Source organism: Schistocerca serialis, chromosome 6 (assembly GCF_023864345.2).
Source record: "Schistocerca serialis cubense isolate TAMUIC-IGC-003099 chromosome 6, iqSchSeri2.2, whole genome shotgun sequence".
Classification (NCBI taxonomy): domain Eukaryota; kingdom Metazoa; phylum Arthropoda; class Insecta; order Orthoptera; family Acrididae; genus Schistocerca; species Schistocerca serialis.
This window is the reverse complement of record NC_064643.1, coordinates 181,100,996-181,120,024: the sequence shown is the minus strand read 5'-3', so window position 1 is coordinate 181,120,024 and position 19,029 is coordinate 181,100,996.

Sequence of the window (19,029 nt, the reverse complement as noted above, 5' to 3'; positions counted from 1 at the left end):
TGGCATCACCAAAGAAGATGTAATGGACACTGTAGAAAAGGAGGGGCAGAAAGCACGCAAAACTTGGTGCACCTGGTCTAGGAAAACAAACGCTGAAGCCCCACTCTTCCAAGTGCTAACATCACATGACCAAAAAACCCTAGATTATATGCTCCAACATGGAGTTAAAATATTCCTGCACACATATAAAGTGCAGCCACTATACTCACCTTCAGTCAATCCAATCAGTGCAGGAGATGCCAGTGTTTTAATCATCTTGAACACCACAATTCCAACCCCACTGTCAAATGCAGGAGATGTAGGGGTGATCAAATGGAAGGAACAGTCGACTGAAGCATCAGATTAAACAGTCCAAGTCCGCCCTCCACCTAATTCATGACCCAACTCTTCCAATGAGCACAATAGAAAATGTCACTGAAGAATCCTTCAAACTCAATGAGTTCCTCAAAGCACTAACCTTCTCCCTCATCAGCCTCTATCAGTCAAGCAAAAAGGGCAGTAGTGGAAAGCATCTGACAAACAGCTTGTCAGTTCTATAGTCAAGAAATTGTACTCAATCGCATTGGCCAACAAACCCATTTAACAATTGTCAACAGCCCATGATCTCATGCACGAGCAGTTAGGGACCACACTCCAGAAGACCCCTGCGGAAGAAGACCCCAAGACCCTGCAGCCCAAGAATCCACTCACCCAATTACCAAAGAAGACTGCATCATGAGTAGCTGGCACAAAGAGAGCTATTGACAACTACTCAAACGTAGAAAGTAAGGTGGCAGTAGGTGCAGAGATAAATACTACTAAAATAATGTTTGCTAACAAGCAAGGACTGGAAAACAGAGCCAGCCAGAGTGGCCGAGTGGTTCTAGGCACTTCAGTCTGGAATCGCGTGACCGCTACTGTCGCTGGTTAGAATCCTGCCTCGGGCATGGATGTATGTGATGTCCTTAGGTTAGTTAGGTTTAAGTAGTTCTAAGTCTAAGGGAATGATGCCCTCAGATGTTAAGTCCCATAGTGCTCAGAGCCATTTGATCCATTTTTGGAAAACAGAAAGGCCACCCTACATTACACACTACATTGGCAGAGCAGGCTTTGCAGAAACCTGGACAAAACCCGACAGTAACATCAACATTAGTCAATATGACTGCTCTTACAGACACAGACAAGATGGCCGAGTAGGTGTGACAATCTACACCAAATCAACACCTGCATCCATGATAGCTCCTATCCTGCCCCAATTTGAACAAATAGAAACAGTTTCGATTTGCATCCTCGGACCAAGACTACAGCAACTGCTCAGTGCTGCATCTATGACCCCGTCTTTAAGATAGATATAACAACAACTTTCCTCAGTTACATCACCTCGTGGGAGACTTGAATACAAGACATCAGCTGCAAGGATGCACAGATATCGACGGGCAAGCACACACATTGTAGATTTTCTGACGACTGAAAGCATAACAAGCAATCCCATCTCCAAGCCCACTTTCATACGCCACCATGGTAAATGCCTACCTGGTCGTATCCACCACAGTCCAAGCCCAGAAGAACTTCTAGTAAAAACAGACGTAAGTGACATGATCGCCAGCAACCACCTTCTCATCCTATGCGAGACCATAGTTATCAACCCAACTCCTCCAAAACCCAGCAGTGGAACAATCAAAAATTACGCCGCAGCAGACTGGAAAAAGAACATACGACCACAATAAATGACGAACCCCTAGCCCCACTAATCATCACATACTGGCTGGCCGCTGCGGTCGAGCGATTCTAAGCGCTTCAGTCTGCACCCACGCAGCTTCTACAGTCCCAGGTTCGAATCCTGCCTCAGGTATGGATGTGTGTGATGCCTTTAGGTCAGTTAGGTTTAAGTAGTTCTAGGTCTAGGGGACTGATGACCTCATATGTTAAGTCCCATAGTGCTTAGAGCCATTTGAGCCATCACATACGACACAGACATGGATCTAATGAACAACAAAATAGAAACAGGGCTACTCCCAGCTGTTGACAAGCCAGTTCCCACAAAAACTATCACGAACAGGAAACTGACCTTACCACGGGATGTATTATCCCTCATACAAGAAAAGAAACGAATGTACAACGCAGTAGGACGACATAAAAATCTAGACAAGAAACAATTATGAAATAGATTCAACACCTAAGTGAAACGACGAGTATCAGAATACTGACAAGACAAATGGGGCAGTGCCTGACAACAATTAGACTATAAAGATGGACGAAAATTTTGGGCCAAATTCAAGACTCTGATTGGACAAAAAACCAAAACTGAACTAACTCCAAATCAATCCCCGACCGCAAATCGCGACGAAATAGACGAGGTTTTCAAAATTGTTCTCATAGAAACTGACAGGTTCCCCAAAAACGACAGAGTCGACGACCAATTCAGACAAAAGTTAGAAAACGAACTCTTACTCCTCTTTCACATGCACTCGGTCCTCACAGAAGATGAACACGAATTAACTAAGGAAATCACCGAGGAAGACATTTAGAAATCAATATCAGCCAGCAAGAATACAGCCCCGACACAAAATGGCATTAAAGGACGACATGTACGAAAGGCTCCACTGACGACAGTAACCCAACTACTGGCACACCTTCTCAACTATTGCCTAAGAAATGACACTATCCTATCAGCGTGGAACCACACAAAAACCATCGTAATCCCCAAAGCAAACAAACCCAGGACAGACTCAAAAACCTACCGATATATATCCTTAACAGACGTAAGGAGAAACACCTTCAAAAGGATCCAGATAACAACATTCTTCGACCAGGGACAACTACTACCAGACAATCAATCCTGTTTCCGGAGATATCAGTCGACCAACGATTCACTATTACGACTAACAAACTTAGTCGGTCATGAGACACAGAACGCACCCAACACCTCCTATATCGACACTGTTTCCTTTTACAAAAATAATTGAGTGCAACGAGAGTGCTAATGTCCATGTCATCCATCCTGCCATTCTCTTGCACAGAGCTCGACTGTAGTATTTCTGGTACGCCTGCCGTCTCCTCAACAAGGCCGCCCATTTTCTTTACTGGACATCAGAAGCACCGATTTGGCGAAAATTCTTGACATGGGCAAGCGACCTAAGGGTTTTAATAGTATGCTAAAAAGGGTGTACTGAGACAGAAAACAAACTGACGATGTAGACAAGGAGTGTGAAACGTTTTCCACTGATCATAAATGTTGCTAAGATCTGCCATTCCCATGAATGAGATTTAAAAGTCAATGAGAAGTCGAACGCATGAGTAACACAAAGGATTAAAAAATCAGCGATCACCCTTAGAAACCCAAGTAGGAATGCCAAAATGAATACAACAATAAAACGGTACTATAGAAAATACAGAAAAGTCTATACTGAATTTTACATGCAGCAAAAAGGCTAACCAATGATTCATATATTAACAGGTAAAGCAGCAAATCAGAATTGATTTGGAACATTGTAAACAATAGTATAGCAAAATGTAAAACAGGAACCCTTATGTTCAAAATCAAAAGTGATGGTAAAGTGACAGAAGATGCTCAGCAGATTGCAAATATATTCATGAACATTATGTGAACATAGCACCAAACCTCAATTAAAAGTACTTGCAATTTAAACAATAAAAACAGAGAAGTACCAACTTGTGAAAAGACAGTGTTTCTCTACTGAGTATCAGAATCTGCAGTCAGAAATGCTATAAGTAACTTAAAAAATAAAATGTCTAATGGTATTGGCAGAATTCCAAACAAGGTAACCAAACATAGCTCCATCAGTACATATTCTCAGCTGACATTATTAATACTTCTTTCAGGGCAGTTGTGTTTCCATCGAAATCCATAGCAAATCATAATCCATAATAAAGTCACTCTACAGAAACAACAGTATAGCTGACATAAATAATTTTAGACCACTATCACTGCTGAAAGGCTTTTCTAAAGTAATTGAAAGGTTAGTGTGCGAAAGGCTAGTTGACTTCCTGAATAAAGATAAAATACCTTATGATGCTCAAAATAGGTTTAGGAAAAACAGATCAACTAAAACCTCGAATATTGTTATGGGGTCCAGGGATGGATCTACAAATGTTCAAGCCTTATCTCTCTGATAGACAGTAGAAAATACAAATATGTCATGAAGGTAAAGAATATCTTTCAGATTACATTAAAAAGCTAGCTATGGAGCATCCCAGGGTTCCATTTCAGGTCCTCTGTTGTTTCTGGTCGTAATATAAGTGATTTACCAAACCATTCTTTTTAATTGGCTTTCAAACCTTGCCCATTCAGCCATCTCAACAGTTTAATGTCAATTATGAAGATACAAACATAAAGACAACACAACACTCAGTCCCCAAATGGAGAAAATCTCAACCTGGCCAGCAATCGAACCCAGGGCCCTTCACTTTGCAATTTGTCGTGGCTACTGAGGCAGACATTTCCAAACAATCTAAGGGTCGTGGAAACAGTGATTAGATTAGATTAGATTAGTTTTTCGTTCCATAGATCCGTGCTGAGGAGATCCTCGTGGATGTGGAACATGTCAATTTATTTTTTTTAAGCTGAAATAACAATACTAATAATATGAATATATACAATACATCATTTGTTTCTATTAAAAAATTCGTCCATAGAGTAGAAGGAGTTGGCCACTAGTAAGTCTTTCAGGCTCCTTTTAAACTGATCTTTATTTGTAACTAAATTTTTTATGTTTACTGGCAAATTATTGAAGATGAGTGTTAATGAGTAGTGGACCCTCTTTGAATTAAAGTAAGTGCTTTTAAGTCCTTGTGCAGATCATTTTTGTTCCTGGTATTGTATTTATGAACTGAGCTGTTTGTTGGTAAAGAGATATATTATTTAGGACAAATTTCATTAATGAATAAATATACTGAGAGGTTTCTACAGGACGTCCGTGAATTTACTCCACAAATAATACATATTACACGCTTTTGGACTCTGAAAACTTTTGTTTCACTTGAAGAGTTACCACAAAATATTATACCATATGACATTATGGAATGAAAGTAGGCAAAGTATGCAAGCTTTTTCATTTTTATGTCGCCTATGTCCGCTAACACTCGAATTGCAAATACAGATTTGTTAAGGCGTTTCTGCAGTTCTGTGGTGTGCTCTTCCCAACTGAATTTATTATCAAGTTGTAATCCCAGGAATATAAGACTGTCAACCTCTTCTATCTGCTCTTCTTCGTATTTTATGCATATGATGGGTGGAAACCTCTTACAGGTTCTGAATTGCATATAGTGAGTCTTTTTGAAGTTTAATGTCAGTGAGTTGGCTTTAAACCATTTATTAATATCCATGAAAATATCATTAGCAGATCTTTCTAGAACCACACTTGACATACTATTTATTGCAATACTTGTGTCATCTGCAAACAAAACGAACTCTGCTTCTGGCAGTGTAACTGATGAGAGATCATTAATGTACACAAGAAAGAGCAATGGACCTAAGATGGATCCTTGTGGGACACCACATGTAATTTCTTCCCATTCTGATGATGACTGATGACTTAATTCACTAGTCCCTTGCACTGACACCCTTTGTTTCCTGTTAGTGAGGTATGACTTGAACCATTTTGCAGCACTGCCCGTGACACCATAGGATTCTAATTTACTTAAAAGAATGTTGTGGTTCATACAATCAAATGCCTCTGAAAAATCACAGAAAATACCTGCTGCTTGTAATTTGTTATTTAATGAATTAAGTACATTTTTACTGTTGGTGTAAATAGCCTTCTCGATATCAGAACCCTTCAGAAATCCAAACTGTGTTCTTGATAATATGTTATTTGTGGTCAGATGGTTGAGCAGCTGCCTATACATTACTTTTTCTAAAATTTTTGAGAATGCTGGCAAAAGTGAAATCTGTCTGTAGTTTGATGGTATCTCTTTATCCCCTTTCTTGAATAAAGGCTTAACATCTGCATATTTTAGCCAGTCAGGAAATGTCCCAGTTATAATTGACTGGTTACACAAATAACTTAGAATTTTACTAAACTCACAAGAACATGCCTTAATTGTTTTTAAAGATTTTGTTACGGAAGTTATTTCTTTTGGTGAAGTGAGTGATATATTCATGTACTTGAAGCTATTTGTGAAGGCTAGTTTCAGATATTCAGGGGCATTATTTACTGATCCTGAAAGTCAATTCTATCAGTAACAGATATAAAATACTTGTTAAATAGATTTGCCACACTATGCCCATCAGTTACTAATGTGTCATCTACCCTTATTGCTATTTGCTCCTGTTCCTTTCTGGTTCTACCAGTCTGCTCTTACACAATATCCCATATTGTTTTTATTTTGTTCCCTGACATTGCTATCTTCTTCTCGTAGTGCATTTGTTTAGACGTCTGAATTACTTTTTTTAATGTTTTACAGTATTCCTTGTATTTAGCTAAATCATCAGCATTGGAGCTATTCTTGGTCGACAGATACATTTTCCTTTTTGTCTTACAGGAAATCTTTATTCCTTGTGTAATCCATGGTTTTATTATCGACTTCTGTTTAATTTGAGTAACTTTTAGAGGAAAACAGTTTTCAAACATGGTACTGACATATTCATGAATGTGTTATATTTTTCCTTCATGTCATGAGCACTATAAACATCTTTCCAGTTCAAATCTTTGAGCAGTTTTCTAAAACACTCAATTTTTGGTTGATTGACTACTCTCCTGTACTCAGATTTAGCAGTCTTGATAATCTGCTTAGAATTTACATCTAAAATAAGGAGCTGCATGTCATGATCTGATAGTCCATTTATAACAGGTTTTATGATATGATTCTGTTCCTTTGATTTGTCTATAAAAATGTTATCAATGGCTGTCCTTGAGGATTTAGTGATCCTAGTTGGAAAGTTTACAGTGTGAGCTAGATAGAAAGACAACATTACTAACTGCAGTGAATGTTTACTGGAAGATTGCATTAGAAAATCTGTATTAAAGTCACCAGCAATCAAAATTTCTTTGTTTCTTCCTGTTAAATAACCCAAAAGAGCTTCTAGATGATCTAAGAATAGATTATAAGTTCCTGCAGGTGCTCGGTAAATAGTTATTATTATATAGGATCTGTTATGGAACTCTACTTCTGTTGCACATGCTTCTAGATGCTGCTCTAAACAGAATTTATTAATGTCAATATTCTTGAATTTATGGCAGTTTTTGATAAATGTGGCAACTCCTCCTCCATCCATATCTACTCTGCAGAAGTAGGAAGCTAGCTTAAATCCTGAAATGTCTAACATATCTATATCAGTGGTCACTTGATGTTCAGTGAGGTAGATTATGTCAATTTGGTTAGATGAATTCATTTCATCGATACAACTGAGTAGTTCATCAACTTTATTTCTAAGTCCCGGAATGTTCTGGTGTAATAAACATAACTGATACTGCATACTAATGGGATTTTAACTGCTTTGGCGAAGATGAACTGGCAGTTTCTGATTACTTTCTGTTAAACATTGTTTAAATGGAGGCTGTATGAGAAAATCTGACTCCTGTTCATCTGTTTTCTCAAAATGAGTGTGTCTGCCAATCTCTCTTAAAACTCGTTTTCTTTCCCCCTTCCCTATGCTATAAAAGGCATCCCTCTTACACCTGTGACCACTGGTATTTTACCACGTGTGCCAGTGTCCCCCCTTAAGTTTTCTTCAATCAACCGAGATAGTTTTCCCTTCTCTTTCCTATTGAGGTGAAGGCCATGCCTAGTGTAGTTCCACCTATCGATAGCATCCACAGGAATCAAACTAATATGGGACCCTATATCCGTCCTAAGCAGCCACTCCAACTCCAAGTTCACCCTCCCTACGGAAGAGTTCAAATGAGGCCGATCATGGCGTCTCAACACAGACACAAATCCCACACTCGTATGCTTCGTTGCTGATGCTATCTTCACCAGGTCACTCTCTATGGAATATTCAGAGTCTCTGTCAATGCTATTTCCCGGACCACCCACTATAACCACGGCATCCTCCTTTGTGAAATCCTTGCATAAAGCATGGATTTAGTTGGCAACAAAAGTATTCTTATAAAAGCATGCACTAATGATGATCTACAGCAAAGTGTGTCTAAGGCAGTAAATGAGACAGAAAAATTGTTTGGGGATAATGCTTTGGTCATAAATAAAGATAAAATGGTAAGTATGAAATTTAGTTGTACTGGAAGTAAAGCTAGGAGTAGCATAAAAGCTGAGTTATCGAACAATGCTATTGCACAAGATTCATAAACAATACTCCTAAGCATAAGGGTGGATGAGCACTCGAGATGGGAGAAGCATCAAGAAGTTCTGAATAAAAAATTAAGTAAATGCTCTGACATGCTAAGAATGCTTTGGGGTTGTTGCAGCATTGAGTCATTGTTGTGTGCTTATTATGTTTATTTGAACTTAGATATGGCGTGAGCTTCTGGTGAAATACAGGTATGACAATGAAAGAGTAGAGAGCAATGCAGGGAAATATTTAAATAATTTAAAATAATGACATTTCTTAGCTTATACAGTTATGAATGTGTCTGCTTTCTGAAAACTCACCAGGAATTTTAAACATTGAATATTCAGGCTCATAACTGCAAACAAGAAACAGAAACACCTGCAAAAAACCATTTGTCGAAAAAGTATACATTATTGGCCTGAAGTACTTTTAGTTGATTGCCTGCTACATTAACCCTTTCAGGCTGTATACAGACAGTTGTGTGGGTACAGTTTTTGGCATATTACAGCGACATGGTTAAAGCATGATCATTGAGACCTGGCCGTAGGATTGCCAGATTTAAGTGAGGGAAAGTAGGAACACATTTATCGACGCTGACATTTTTGAAATAATTATATTTACTGCACATTTTCTGCATAATACACTCAACATGATGGAGAGGACTACTTTCTGGTTGAACGTGCAATTCTCTACATTTTTCGTTAGACAATACTGTCTTCTAAAAATTACAGTAGCTTTCATGATAATTGAAATAAGTGAACACTTAATTTTTCATTAGATATTAGATCAACTGAACATTTCCTTCACTCATCACTCCATTTAACGTCCATAATGGAGAAAACTCTCTTCATGAATGCATTTGAAGGAAATATACTCAAAACAAATGTAACTAAAACTAAAACACTGCACAATTTTGATGCAGCAATCATTTCTATAATGTAGACCTATCTATATGGTATTGTCTTAGTAGCTAACTTTGCTTTGCTTTGCTTCCCTTCTCGCCAAAACAAATCAGAAATCATAGCGACCTCTGAATACATATTATCTACACCAGGGAAATCAACGATACAATGTGATTTTCCTTTTTTAAGTGAAAATAAACAGAGTTTTTCTTCCTATAGTTTGCATTTGTATTGTCTGCAGTAAAACTTGAAATCTGAGACAAATTCAACTCGTGTTATGGAATCCTTTTCAAGATATGCTCAGACATTGCAAATGCAGATTTGCCAGAGTGCTCATAGAAATCTAGAATTCTGTGGAACACGCCTGCTTGCACATCAAAGTACCTTACACAAATAGAATATCGCTTTTGACTGCCTATGTTGGAAGCATCAAACCCCACAGCAAAAAACTTGTCATACTTCAACTTCTGAGAAAATTATTGACGCTATTTGGTTTCACAACACCAGTAATTAATGCCTCTCATTTTATTTTACCACATGTGATTTTATTTGCAATTTTATAATCCGGGATTAACTGAGAATGTATTTTTACATTGCAGTTAGTGTTGGCGAAGCTAAGATGGTGTTTAACATGAAGGTATGCTCAGACGCTTTTATTTGAAAGCGATGGAAGAAGCACTAACAATAGAGTCCTTTTATAACTGCCTAACAGGTGTGTCATTACCTTGAAAATTAGAAATGTTAGAAATTGCATGCACCTACTACATACCTTGTCTGCTTCAACAGAGTCCACATTATAGAGACTTTTCATCAGTGTTCTTTGTACCGATGTTAAGGGTCTGTGTTTGTGGTTGACACTGCTAAAATGATGCCTAACATCGCTTACGCCGCCATGTGAAATCGAAAATCCCTCTCCAGATTTCCCAACACATAAGGTTCATCTTGGTTTATGTACATTTCCTGGAACTGGCCGCAATTCTGGTAATACTATTTCCCAAACCGAACGATACACTTGCAGTATTCTATTCTGGTGTGTGCTGGTTTGAATACCTAATTTTCTTTTCGTGAGATTTGTCACACTCCCATCCATTTTGAACTCACTACTTCCACAAAGAAATACGTTCTAAAACGTAAAATATACGATGACTTGCGATAACGTGTTGCACCTGCTCCTGAAATGAATGAAACAATGTGCCTTGTCGCGTGAAGTAGAATGGTTCAGATGGCTCTGAGCAGGGACTTAACTTCTGAGGTCATCAGTCCCCTAGAACTTAGAACTACTTAAAACTAACTAACCTAAGGACATCACACTCATCCATGCCTGAGGCAGGATTCGAACCTGCGACCGTAGTGGTCGCGCGGTTCCAGACTGTAGCGCCTAGAACCGCTCGGCCCCTCCGGCCGGCGTGAAGTAGAAGTACAGCTTATTCGTAAAAAGAAGAAAAATTCTCAGGAGGTGTGGTGTTGGGAGAAACCGGTGCACTTTCGTCCCACTGTGCTAATTCTAACTCGCACTTACATACCAGCATCAATTTATGCCCAATCAAGGCTCCAGTCTGAATGGATGGTTTCATGTTGTTATTAATAGACTGCACAAAACACAGTTCTGCTTCTGACGTCAAAACTGTCCGATTCTCAGACTCAACTGCCATGACATGCACGCTCTAGCATGAAAAACGTAATCTGCATCGTAAAATTTGGTTCTGGAAGAGCAAAAAATATAAGTTATTATGCCTCATGTTCAGAACCGGAACATTTGGTGTATCATTAAAGGTTTGCACTGTCCCTGGAACAAAACAGGAAAATTCACTATTGTTCTGGCTAAAACCATAAGTCTGTTAATCCTACCTGGCCCACAAAATAATGTAAGTTTCAGAGAGTGCGCTACAGTCCATTTTAGTTAGTATTTCTTCCGCAGAGCTGCGCTGTGTGGCAGTTCGTTTCAAGTTCTCTGACAATGCCAGCCTTGAGACGACGTCATGGGGGTACAGTTAATTTTTATTATGTTATAGTTGCCTTCAGAGAGCGTAAAAATGAAGAAGTATAGTTGGGTAATGAAAGAATCAAATGCAGCACATAAAGATTGTTTGTTCATCACTATTTCCACATTAGATGCTTCGATAATCAAAGTAATACAATTGTATGGTTTAAGCTGTTACTCAATTTTTTTACCGATTTCAGTTGCTGAGGTTAATAGGTATCCCTCTTTCAAGATGACAGAAGCAGAGACTGGATACCTCTTTGCCCAATCAGATGTGGAGGACATTATCAGTGATGATGACATTGTTGATGAACCCTGGATGCCATTACCTAAGAAGAAAAGTGCTGAAAGTAGTAGTTCATTTGATGAATCTGATGACTACGAGGAGCAGCCCCTTCTTCAGAACCAGCAGGTAGAAAATTTAAGCGAGGAACAAGAGCAAATGCAAAATGAGAAGGTACCACAGTTTGCACAACAAATGAATCTAGTGACAGCAGGAAAACATTTGTGGAGGAAACGTACTTTTTCTTCGTGAAACCCTTCAATATCTTATATTTTCCATGAATCGCTAATGACTCCTATGAAGCACTTTCTAACATACTTTCCTGACGAATTTCTTGAGCTTGCATCCACATATCCAAACATGTACCATTTATCTAAAACAGGGTACGTTTTGGGAGCTACCACACATGAAGTAACAAAAGTTTTTGGAGTACTCTTTCTAATTGGCAATACCTTTGGTATTGCCAGTTAAAACGAGTACTCCAAAAACCGTGTATGAGAGTGTATTGGCAACGTGGATTTCGCTTTTCATTAGTAGAATACGATATTACAAGGGATCGTTTGTTTCCTGTACGAAAGTCGTTGCATATTGTTGATACAAATCGTTTTCCAGGAGGAAATGCGAAGAACGTTCTCTGGAAGGTTCAACCTGCAATAGACTTTGTGAGGAATGCCTGTGTCAAATTGCCTTGCCCCAATGGAGACCATTACTCTATCGATGAGCAGATGATGCCTTTTACTGGTTGTTGTTCCTTGAAGCAATATGTACCATAGAAACCACACCCAAGAGGCTTGATAATTTTGTTTTAGCAACGAGCAAAGGATTAGTGCTAGATTTTGAAATTTACCAGGGAAAATCAACACATCTGCCTGAAAGCAACTATGGACTAGGGGCTAGTATTGTGCTTCGCCTGATTCAAACACTATTCTTTGACAGATATTTTACAACAATTCCGCTGCTGGAATCTCTGTGAGAAGAAGGAATGTATGGAAAAGGAACAACCCTGCATAATAGAATTAGAGGTGTGCACCTGACTGAGGAGAAAAATTGAAGAAATGGTTCAAATGGCTCTGAGCACTATGGGACTTAACATCTTAGGTCATCAGTCCTCTAGAACTTAGAACTAATTAAACCTAACTAACCTAAGGACATCACACACATCCATGCCCGAGGCAGGATTCGAACCTGCGACCGTAGCAGTCCCGCGGTTCCGGACTGAAGTGCCTAGAACTGCACGGCCACTGCGGCCGGCAAAAATTGAAGAGAGATGACATGGAAGAATTCTGCAGAGATGACAACAATGCTATCATCATTCAATGGAAAGACACAAAACCTGTGGCATTGGCGTCAAACTGTTTTAGATGTAATCCAGTTACAAGTGTAGAATGGTGGAGCAAAAAGGAATATGTGTATGTCAATGTTCCTTGTCCATGAGTTGTTAAAAATTATAATATGAGCATAGGAAGAGTTGCCATTTACGATTAGATTATCAACGGCTACAGAACATTTATAGAAACAAGGAAATGAATTCTGAAACTCATAGATCATCTCATAGACTTAGCTTGTGTCAATATCCTGAACAGAATACAAGGAAGCTTGTCAAGTTGCTGGAGTACCTGCGAAGGATAAACTAGATGTGTTTGGTTTCAGAATGGCTCTAGGAGACTCACTTTTGTTCTCTGATAAACGAATGCCTTCCACAGAAAAACCTGATGATGGTGCAGCGCTGGTCCCTGAGAAAAAGTACTGTCCTGCTGATCAGCCTTGTTTTGACAGAAGGCACGATGAATAAGCACATTGGCCCACAGTTGATGACTTGTCTACTGCAAGATGTTGTAGAAATTCAGGTTGTATAAAGTGAAAAAATGCAGGGTTTTTTGTAACATATCATACACAGAAGTGAGAACTCTGTAGCATGTAAATATTAATTTTAAATTTGTTTCGTAGTAAGTGGGGATTCCTCCTGAAAGAAAATGTTGTTTGAAAATTTGAAAATGTATTTTGATTCTACAAATTCATTTCCAGTTTGTGTTGTATCATTATGGTGAATTTTTTGATGAAATACACTTTTTCTATATTTGAAATTTGAGTAACTTATTTCTGACAAATTATTACACATTAAGCCTAACACAAACATTTGTGTGGGTGCAACTTTTTTAAATATAGACATTCACTGGATTTTGCTTTATTCACAATTTTTTTAAGCAAGGCATTCAAAATTCATTCAGTTTCTACAAATAGTTTTCTCTAAAATCTGAAAAAGTTAAAGAAAATTAAAGAATTTCGTAAATTCAAAATAAAGCTACAACAATTTTTAATAACACAGAGCTTTTATGATAATGAAGAGTATCTGGATACTGAAAAGTAAAATTATTTGATTATACTCATTTAAAATGATTGTATTTAGATGTAAGTCTGTAAACAAGTTAAGTGTAAGAAATTTTGTTGTAACTAACTGAACTGAGTACATCCATACAATGTATATTGTTAATGGGTGAATAAAGAGTTTGATTGATTGGTTAACCCCCAGCATACAGAAATGTAACGTATTGCAAGTGTATAAACAGAAAAACCGTTTATTGTATGATTAGGCAACTGTAGAACAGTCACTGGAAGCAGTAGCATCGATAAAATATCTAGAAGTATTTTATTTCCAAGAATGACTGCCTATCAAACACTTGTGCACCTAACGATATATACTGTATCAAACGTGCGTATCTATGAGGACCATATGACTCAGGTGGTGTGCATTATGGACACTGTTTACAGCATTCACTAGAGCAACGACATGAGATGAATGTGTAATAAGCTAGTATTAATTGCAAATGAAAGGTTAGAGTGTGATAGTAATATCACTTACTTTACTCGTCAGCTATGTTGTGTCCATGACATTCTACACAGTACCTGCTATCCTCATTTGGAAGCAATTGAAGCCCCAACAAAATTTCAAACAACTTTCCAAACTCCATAACCAAGGAATTACATTTCAGCTTGTCAGACGATTGGTACTCGAAACTGAAATACTTTACTCATCGCTGTTCACAACTGAAAACGATAAACCATATTCCCCTGGCAACACATTAAACATTTGCCAGAATCGCATGATCGACATCGAGTCGCACTTTCGTATACATCATTTGAGGCCTGCGCGTTCTATAGGCAATTATTCTTGGACATTACCCGCATGGAACTATTTGAATTGGAACGACCACATAAAACTAAGTGCTAGTAGCTCAGATACCAGACTGGTGGATGGTTGGTTGTTTTGGGGAAGGAGACCGGACAGCGAGGTCATCAGTCTCATCGGATTATGGAAGGACGGGGAAGGAAGTTGGCCGTGCCCTTTGAAAGGAACCATCCCGGCATTTTCCTGGATCGATTTAGGGAAATCGCAGAAAACCTAAATCAGGATGGCCAGACGTGGGATTGAATCATCGTCCGCCCGAATGCGAGTCCAGTGTCTAACCACTGCGCCACCTCGCTCGGTACCAGACTGAGCTCCATTGGGATAATCCTGAGGAAATATAGTCCATCAACGAAGAAAGTGGCATTAAAACTTTCGTCTGACCAATATTTGAAGATTGCTCTTCAGTCTGTGATCAACACCAGATCAAGGACATAGAGAAGATACAAACAATAGCAGCGAGTTTCGTTACATGTTCATTTAGTAAACATGAAACTGCCAAACCCAGTGGCAGGCAGTGTAAGGGAGATGTTCTGCATCATGATATGGTCTCCTGTTGAAGTTTCAAGAGTGTCCGTTCTTAGAAGAGTCAACCCACCTTCACATATCTCACAAAAAGACCACGAAGATAGAAGTAGAGAAACGGGAGCCCACACGGAGGCCTACCAGCAATAGTTCTCCCTGCGAACCATTTGCAAACAGGAGAAGAGAAGTTACGCTGGTACACAAAGACCGCCACACAGTGTAAGGTGGCTTGTGGAGCGTAGATGTTGTAGTATTCAACACCCTGCCACAGCACATTAAATGCTATGTAGATAATGTAGTGGAGTTGAAGGCTGAATAAAATAAATTTATATTGGGCAACTCCATTTACTCTACTAAAATGAGTTTTTGTAGAAATTTAATGACCTATTTGTGGAATAAGACTAATGTAATATAAAAGTGTCTTTTGTAACTTTTTTTTAAAGAGCCTTCTGAGCATGAAGTAGTAAAAGGGCCTGTATGATAGTCTGTAGAGGAGGGGCTAGACCTTGGGGGTAACGAGTATTTCTAATATTCTGGAAGACGAATTTTCACTGAAAGTAGCAGTAAAATGTTCCACTTCTTACTGTGTTAAAAACCCACATTATATCGATTTTTAAATCATTTCCTTGAAAGCAAAAACACCTAACTACATTATCGGTATATTTTTCGTCTCCCTAAGGCCGTCCGCGCGCGGTTCAATTCGCAATCGTCATGGACGCGACTCGTTCCCGACACGATTCCGTGTCAATTCGACCGCCCTCGTAAGTGAATAGGAGGTCGCCAACGGGCCGACTTGCAGTCGTCTCGTAGGCGCCTCAAAGTCGTTAGGAGAGACGCTCATCTCTTGCGTCCTGCATTCCACGGGGACGGTCGAGCGTGACGAGCGGATCATACGTCAAGGAAATAATTTACCGTGTATTTGCCGATAATTTTTAGATATTTCGAGTGCATAGAACACTTCAGAGCCCACCATCGTGCCAACCCACACCTGCTACACCACCTGAGTCATCTCTGGCCTTGATTCAGGACTACCTTCGGCAATTCGTGAGGGCAGGTTTAGACTGTCATCTGATCCTGTGGGTACGAGAAGACGAGTCACAAAGAGAAAATGTTCAAATTTTCAAAGCGATGCAGACAAAGCCTTTGCTGAATATTTTTCAGTAAAAGTGATGAGGGTTTCAAACACCTCCACTGAAAAAGATTAGAAAGGCCAGTATACACAGTTCTGTGGCAGTCTCGTAACGCACCACAAGCAGATGAGCGATGTTTAGTTGAGGTGTTACAAAAGAAAGGCATTGCTCGTCATAGACGAGGTTACATGGACCTCTCTGGAAATGTTCTACCATCTCAGGAGAAGAATAGTGCCATCCTACCAGACCACGGCAGGATGTGGCATCAACCACAACCAGGTTCAATGAACTCGCCGCACTGAAGAACGCCCACTGTCAAGTGCTTTTTCAATGTTGGCACAGCCAGTGAATCACCCTGAACGCTCTACATCTACATCTATGGCTATACGCTGCAAACTACCATGAGGTGCATGGGAGAGGGTATGTCTCATTGTACCTGTTATTAGGGTTTCTTCCTGTCCCATCCCTATATGGAGCTCGGGAACAATGATTGTTTGCATGTCTCTGTGCATGCAGTAATTATTCTAATCTTATCCTCATGATCCCTGTGTGAGTGATACATAGGTGTTGTAATAAATCCCTAGAGCAATCATTACAGGCAGTTCTTGAAACTGTGTTAATAGGCTTTCTCGGGACAGTTTACATCTGTCTTCAAGAGTCTGACATTTCAGTTTCTTCAGTATCTCTGTGTCATTCTCCCATGGGTTAAACAAACTTGTGACAATTCCTGCTACCCTTCTCTGTATACTTTCAGTATCCTCTGTCATTCCTATATGGTATAGGTTCCACACACTTGAGCAATATTGTAGGATGGATTGTATATGTGACTTGTAAGCGATCTCTTTTGTAGACTGATTGCATTTCCCCAGTATTCTACCAGTAAACTGAAGTCTGCCACCTACTATACGCATAACTGAACCTATGTGATCATACCATTTCATATCCCTACAAAGTGTTGTACCCAGATATTTGTATGAGTTGGCCGATTCCAACAGTGACTAATTGATGTTATAGACATAGTATATTATGTTTTTTCGTTTTATGAAGTGCTCAATTTTACATTTCTGGACATTAGATCAAGTTGTCAATCTCTGCACCATCTTATCAAGATCTGACTCAATATTAATTCAGTTTCTCTCAGATAGTACTTCATTAGAGATAACTGTATCATCTGCAGAAAGCCTGATTTTACTGTTAATATTGTCTGCAAAGTCATTAATATACAACATGACCAGCAAGGGTCCCAACACTCTTCCATGGGGGACACCCAAAGTTACTTCTACATCTGACGATGGCTCTCCATCCGAGATAACATGCTGTGTTCTTCCTACCAAAATGTCCTCAATCCAGTCACAAATTTCACTTCATACCTCATACGTTTGTTCTTTTGACAATAAGCGTAGATGTGGTACTGAGTCAAATGATGTTCAGAAACGAAGAAACGCTAAATCTACCTGGTTGCCTTAACCCATAGCTTTCAGTATGTCGTGAGAAAAGTGGTAGTTGGGTTTCACTTGATCGCGTTTTCGAGATACATGCTGCTTGGCATTGATAAAGTCATTCTGTTCAACATACCTCGTATGTTTGAGTAGACAATGTGTTCTAAGATTCTACAACAAATCGATATGAATGATATTGGACGGTAGTTTTGTGTATCACTTCTACTACCGTTCTTGTGCACTGGTGTGACCAGCGCCCCGTTTTTAAGAACTGGGCATGTTTTTATGTTCAAAGGAACCACGATAGAATATTGTGAGAAGAGGGGCTAACTCAGCCTGAAATTCAGTATAGAATCTGACAGGTATTTCATCGGGGCCTGGTGCTGTGTTCAGCTACATCGATTTAAGCTGTTTCTCAACACCACTACACTAATACTTATTTCATTCATCCCTTCTACTCAACAATGAGCCAAGCAAATTTCCACAATTTATGAAATGTTTCTTGTATTTTCACATTCTTTAGCTTTATAGTATAATAATAACCTCCACGAAAATTTAATGTCTTTATAATAGCGGTGTAAACAAACGTAATCTTTTTCATGCCTTTATAAGTGTTTCAAATGTAGATTAAAACTATTACCTTAACGTCACAAGTATTCATTTTTCTGCACTCACACATTCCCTCATATCGGTATTCATGTGCCAAAAAGCTGGAGCCAGAATTTTCATTGGGGCGGTGTAAGAGTCCTCTGACTTTCTGTAGAATGCTAAAAATATTGTAACATCCTCTTGTAGTTCTCTAGCACCAACAAACAACCAACGATGAAAATTCTATTCTATGTATGGATGCACCCATAACTCCTTCTATGTCTTTCTTTTCTTCCTCCAGTACCAAAACATCACAGCATGCCCCTCATCACTAGAACTGTTGTTTCCCAGGCGTTTGTTGAAGGAGGTAACCAACGAAGTTTTCTACATCTACATCTACATTTATACTCCGCAAGCCACCCAACGGTGTGTGGCGGAGGGCACTTTACGTGCCACTGTCATTACCTCCCTTTCCTGTTCCAGTTGCGTATGGTTCGCGGGAAGAACGCCTGTCTGAAAGCCTCCGTGCGCGCTCTAATCTATCTAATTTTACATTCGTGATCTCCTCTGGAGGTATAAGTAGGGGGAAGCAATATATTCGATACCTCATCCAGAACCGCACCCTCTCGAAACCTGGCGAGCAAGCTACACCGCGATGCAGAGCGCCTCTCTTGCAGACTCTGCCACTTGAGTTTGTTAAACATCTCCGTAACGCTATCATGGTTACCAAATAACCCTGTGACGAAACGCGCCGCTCTTCTTTGGAT